Raw genomic sequence first — 5,680 nt, 5'->3', positions numbered from 1 at the left:
GCACAAACATTAACTTAAACGTATTATGGTATGAAACCCAATTGAATATCATGGTTTATGGGATTGGGCCTGAAGAATTGATGAGTCTGGAACTTCAATTTGTTGAGTCTTGTGTCATTACTTGTTTATCACTAAGTTTGCTCAATGAATGTTACAGAATTGGATCACAGCCTCATCAGGATTATGGACCATAAACCCAAAGCAAAAGGAAATCAGGGAAAAGCCTCAAAGCCCAAGAAACACAACAGAAGCTCAATTTAGAAAGTGTATAAATAGGATAGAATTTAAGTTAGTTGGAACTTTTGGACACTTGGAGAACTTTTCATCAATTTTTCTAGTTTTGAATTCGGAGCTATGACTCACTAAACCCCTTTCATTGGGTTAGGGAGCTCTATTGTAATTCAATGAATCAATAATAGTTTTTATCTTCTTCTTCAATCTTTTCTCTTGAATTTTGTTAGAAAGCTTCTCGATCTAATTCCATTGGGTAGTTGTCTTGGGAAAGAAACTACCCATAATTGGAATCCTTCGGAACCTTGGGAAAGGAATGGAGGATTCATGCTAGAGAAGCTTTCTCACAGTGAATTGGATTGGGGTTTGGATGGATATTGTGACATGTAATCCTACCAAATTGTGGTTCATAAAATTGTGTGGTATAATCAGTGATCGAGCATCATCTCTTCTTATGAACATTTAAACCAAGGGATTGGGAATTTGTTTGTTTTTAGAGAGAATTGGTGAGCCAAGGGATTGGGATCCAATCATATAAGATTGCCAAGCAAAATTCATTGAATGCATTGGTTGAGGAAGAGATAAAAATGTTTTGATTCGGAGATCTCAATATCTCCTAACACCCAATGAACTCCCCATTTCTGATCTACACTTTCTCTTTACATTCTGCAATTTAATTTCATGCAAACACCCCCATCCCTTTTTAATTTCAGCACTTTAACTTCTCGCTCTTTAATTCATACAATTTAAGATTCCGCAATTCTCATCTAAATCTTGATTCCGCTCAACTAGAACAAACTTCTAATCCGAATTGCTCATTCAACCAATCCTTGTGGGATTCGACCTCACTCTATTGTGAGTTTTTACTTGACGATAACCGGTGCACTTGCCGGAAGGAATTTTTGCCGATTGTGCAATTTCCTAAATCGTAGCTATCAAGTTTATGGCTAGATCAAGTTTATGGCGCCGTTGCCGGGGATTGGTTTTCGATTGACAATTCTCAAATTAGAAGTGAACTAGATTGAGCAATTTTTTGTGTTTTGATAATTTAGTTCAAGTTACTTGTTGAATTTTAATTTCTGCACTCTGTTAATTGCTTTTTCTTTCTTATGCCTTTCATTTCAAGCAACTAACTCACTGACCCACTAACTATTTGAATTAATTCCTCAACTGCTCTAACCATACTCTTCCATTAACCAAGAGTATTCCACTTGTTTGTTGCTTGTGGTGTGTTCTTGTATGACAGGTAGGAGAGGAGAGACATCAACTCCTCCATATACCGAACCAGAGAGGACCCTTCATAGACTTAGAAGGGAAGCAAGAGGGAAGAGAGTACTGAGAGAAGAAGAATCTGAAGGAGAATCTGAGGACAACTTTGAGGAAGCTCTAGATCTCAACATGGATAGAGAAGTTCACAACCATGAGAGGGCTGATGGAAACAATGCCATTCCTGAGAGGAGGGTTCTTGGTTCATACATAAACCCAACCTCTGGGAATTGTGGTAGCAGCATTCAGAAACCACCCATTCAGGCCAACAATTTTGAACTCAAACCACAGCTAATATCATTGGTGGAGGATCATTGTTCATTTGGTGGGAGTGCTAATGAAGACCCAAACCAACATCTCACAAAATTCCTGAGAATTTGCGACACTGTGAAGTCCAATGGAGTCCAGGAAGATGCTTATAAACTGCTCTTGTTCCCATTTTCACTTAGGGACAAGGCAGCTAAGTGGTTAGAATTATTCCCAAGGGGGAGCCTAACAACCTGGGATGAGGTGGAAAGCAAGTTTCTGGCACGTTTCTACCCCCCACAAAAGGTCAATAGGCTTCGATCTGAGGTTCAGACTTTCAGACAACAGGATGGTGAAACCCTCTACGAGGCATGGGAGAGGTTCAAAGAATTGACAAGGAAATGCCCACCAGACATGTTCCATGACTGGGTGCAATTGCATATTTTCTATGATGGACTTTCTTATGAATCAAGGAAGGCTGTAGACCATTCATCAGGAGGTTCATTGAACAGGAAAAAAACTGTGGAAGAAGCCATTGAAGTGATTGAGACAGTGGCTGAGAATGAGTACTACTATGCTTCAGAGAGGCACAACACTAAGGGAGTCATGGAGCTGAACCATGTTGATACGATTCTAGCCCAAAACAAGGTGTTTACCAAGCAACTAGCAGAGCTCACCAGGAAATTAGACACAAAGCAAGTGGCTGCAATACACACACAAGATCAAGAGGAAGTAAGCACTGAAGGAGGTGATTGGGAAGAGGCCAACTATGTGGGAAATCAACAAAGGCAACCATATGATCCACATTCCAACACTTACAACCCAGGATGGAAAAACCACCCAAACTTTGGGTGGGGAAACCAACAAAGCCAACCACAAAACCACAAACCTTACAACCCCAACCAACATAACAATTCCACATACCAAAACTCCAACCAAAGATCATACCAAGCCACACAAAACACTTACTCCCAACCACCATATCATGGCCAAAATAATCAACCTGCCCAACCTAATCCAAACCAACAATTTCAAGATCAATTAAACAGGATAGAAGGAATGTTAGCAAACATGGGTCAGGACATAAGTGAGTTGAAAAGCTTTAGGGATGATGTGAGATCGACCTTAAGGAACCATGGTGAAAAACTCAAGTGGATGGAGTCTCGAGTAGGAGAGCTATCTCAACAGGCCCCCAAGTCAACTGCAGTGTTCCCTAGTGACACAGAAAAGAATCCTAAATATAGGGGAACAAAAGGGAGTGAGATGGGAAGAATGCAAGGCCTTCACCATATTGAAGGAAGTCTCAAGAGAAGAAGGAATCAGACCCTCAGAACAGGAGCCAGAAATCTTGAAGGAAGGTGTGGAAGAAGCTAAGCAGGAAAGTGAAACTGAGCAAGCCAAGGAACTGCAAAATGAAGGCATGCTGGAAACTTACCAACCAAGAGCACCATTTCCTCAAAGGTTAGGAGGAGGTGAAAAAGGGAAAACATATTCAAGGTTTTTAGAGACATTTAAGTCTCTCCATATCAATATTCCCTTTCTTGAGATTCTCCAGCAGATGCCTACACATATCAAGTATTTGAAGGAATTGCTGAGCAAGAAAAGAGTTTTGAAGGGAGGACAAACTGTAATAATGAACAAAGAATGCAGTGCCCTCATCAAGAACGACATAGTCTCTAAGAAAATAGACCCAGGAAGTTTTCATATCCCCTGCATCATAGGGGAAACAAAAATTGACAGAGGATTCTGTGATCTAGGAGCTAGCATAAATGTGATGCCTCTGACTCTTATGAAGAGGCTACAACTGAATGAGGTGAGGTCCACTGATGTAATCATACAACTGGCTGACAAAACTCAAAAGCAAGCTGAAGGTGTAGTTGAGAATGTGCTGGTGAAAGTGGGAAATTATTTCTTCCCCACAGACTTTGTCATTTTGGACATGGAGGAAAGCTACCTACACCCTATCATTTTGGGAAGGCCATTTCTAGCCACTGCTAGAGCGCTCATAGATGTAGAACAAGGAGAGCTAATTTTGAGAATACATGATGAACAGCTCATTTTCCATGTTTTCAAACCTGCATCTGAGCTTGAACCAGAATCTGAAAAGCCTAAGGATGATAGTAGCCATCTGTGTTTGGAGGAAAGCAATCCAGCAGCTGAAACTCTAAAACAGTCCTTGGAAGGCAAACAAGATTTGCAAGAGTTAAAGCCACAAGAATCAAAAGAAACAGATAAGAAGGAACCTCCTGGCATAAGGGTCAATGAAGAAATCCTCAAGAGAGAGGGAAGAATTGTAAAGAAAGTGCCAAGAGGGTGGAGAAACAAGAAAATTCCCACTGAAGGTTTCTCTCCGGGAGATAAAGTGATAACAAGTCATTATTTGCCAATCCCACCTGACCTCAAACCCATTCCTTCCCAGTTCCCTCAAGTGTTCACAATCAGGAAAGTTCTTTCTATGGAACATTTGGAAATCATGAAGGAATCAAATGGGGACGTTTTCATGGTGAGAGGAGAGGACATCAAGCACTACAATCCACCCTAACAAGGGACAACCGTCAAGCTAGTGACGTTAAAGAAGCGCTTCATGGGAGGCAACCCATGTTTTAGTATCCTTACTCTTTATTGTTTTGCTCTGCATTTAATAAAGCATGGTTTCTTATGCATGAACTTGAATCCTCAGGACAACTGTTGATAAGGTGCACTAAACATTGCATGTAAAATACAATTGGTCTCTAAGTTTGGTGTGCCTGAAGGCATTCCCAAATCTTATCAAATTGTATTCAATCTTTCATTTAAGGTGCATAACCAAACATTAAGTTTGGTGTTCCTCTTTGAACACAGTTAATGAAAAGCAAGAGGTTTCTCTGGATTTAGAAATTCATGACAAGTATACCATTTGCATGTTTTAATAATTTGATTTCAATTACTTTAGGTAGTAAAATTGTTTAGGATCAAAGAGCCAAAATGATTATGATTTATTAGAATTATGCACATTCATTAAGGACAACCAACATGGACTTCATGTCATCAGGAGATATTACCAAACACTAAGTTTGGTGTCCATTAAAAAAGTGTGCATACACACAAAGGTCACGGCTATAAGCTCATGAAGACAATCATTGATTTACAATTCAAAAAGAATGAAAAACATGTGCAAGTACTATTCATTATTCACATGGACCGAAAAATAATAGCAAATTTGTTTGTTTGTGCAGGTACAAAAGGAAGGATAAGAATGGAGGAAGAAGACAAGGGGGGAGGTACGGTTCTTGGTCAAAAAGGAAGTTCACAAGTCTTTGAAACTAACACATGGGAAAAGGAAGTTCTGCATGAAAAGATAGCTACATGTACAACCTAATGCACCCAGAATACTTCCAAGAAAGTGAAAAGCAATCCGTCCTTCTCCCTAATTCATACATTTACCATCAAGCCATACTTCACAAATCACCCTAGTCGTCCATTTTTCACTTGCATGCACTATAAAGAACCACTTGGGGAACGAGTTCCACACCACCAAATCTCCTTCTTGCACATTTTCTTTCATCATAGCATAACTATCTCTTGCCGAAAACAACCTCACCACACTTCTAACAACACTTTCTTACTTCACCTTGTCAACTGTAGCTTGTCACTTGCCAAAACTAAAGAACCAATGGCAGCCTCATCCAGCCACAAAAGAAGAAAAGATAAGCAGCCAATGGAGGAGGAAAGGGAATTTGATGCATGGAAATACAAATCAGTTTTCCATGAGATTCAAGCCGAATGGATGAGACCTAAAAGGGTACTAGCTGAGGTTCCCTTTGACCTTGAAAAGGATGAGTTCCCAGGTATTTGGGAGAAGATCAAAAAGAGGAAGTGGGAGCTCTTAACTAAGCCAATCACTAAAATCAACATCAACCTGGTGAAGGAGTTTTATGCAAATGCAGTGAGGGAGGAT

At 40.0% G+C, this 5,680-nt stretch overlaps 1 non-coding gene across 1 annotated transcript; it reads right to left on the bottom strand.

Annotated features, from left to right (window-relative positions):
* Nucleotides 1–2,055: 2,055 nt before the first annotated feature.
* Nucleotides 2,056–2,159, bottom strand: LOC112805124 (small nucleolar RNA R71). The gene has a single exon (XR_003203733.1). It is a non-coding gene; the product is annotated as a small nucleolar RNA R71 (small nucleolar RNA).
* Nucleotides 2,160–5,680: the final 3,521 nt, after the last annotated feature.

This window comes from Arachis hypogaea, chromosome 5 (assembly GCF_003086295.3).
Source record: "Arachis hypogaea cultivar Tifrunner chromosome 5, arahy.Tifrunner.gnm2.J5K5, whole genome shotgun sequence".
In the NCBI taxonomy this organism is placed as follows: Eukaryota; Viridiplantae; Streptophyta; class Magnoliopsida; order Fabales; family Fabaceae; genus Arachis; species Arachis hypogaea.
Note: the sequence above shows the minus strand (reverse complement) of the source record. Positions and strands in the feature narration are given on the sequence as shown.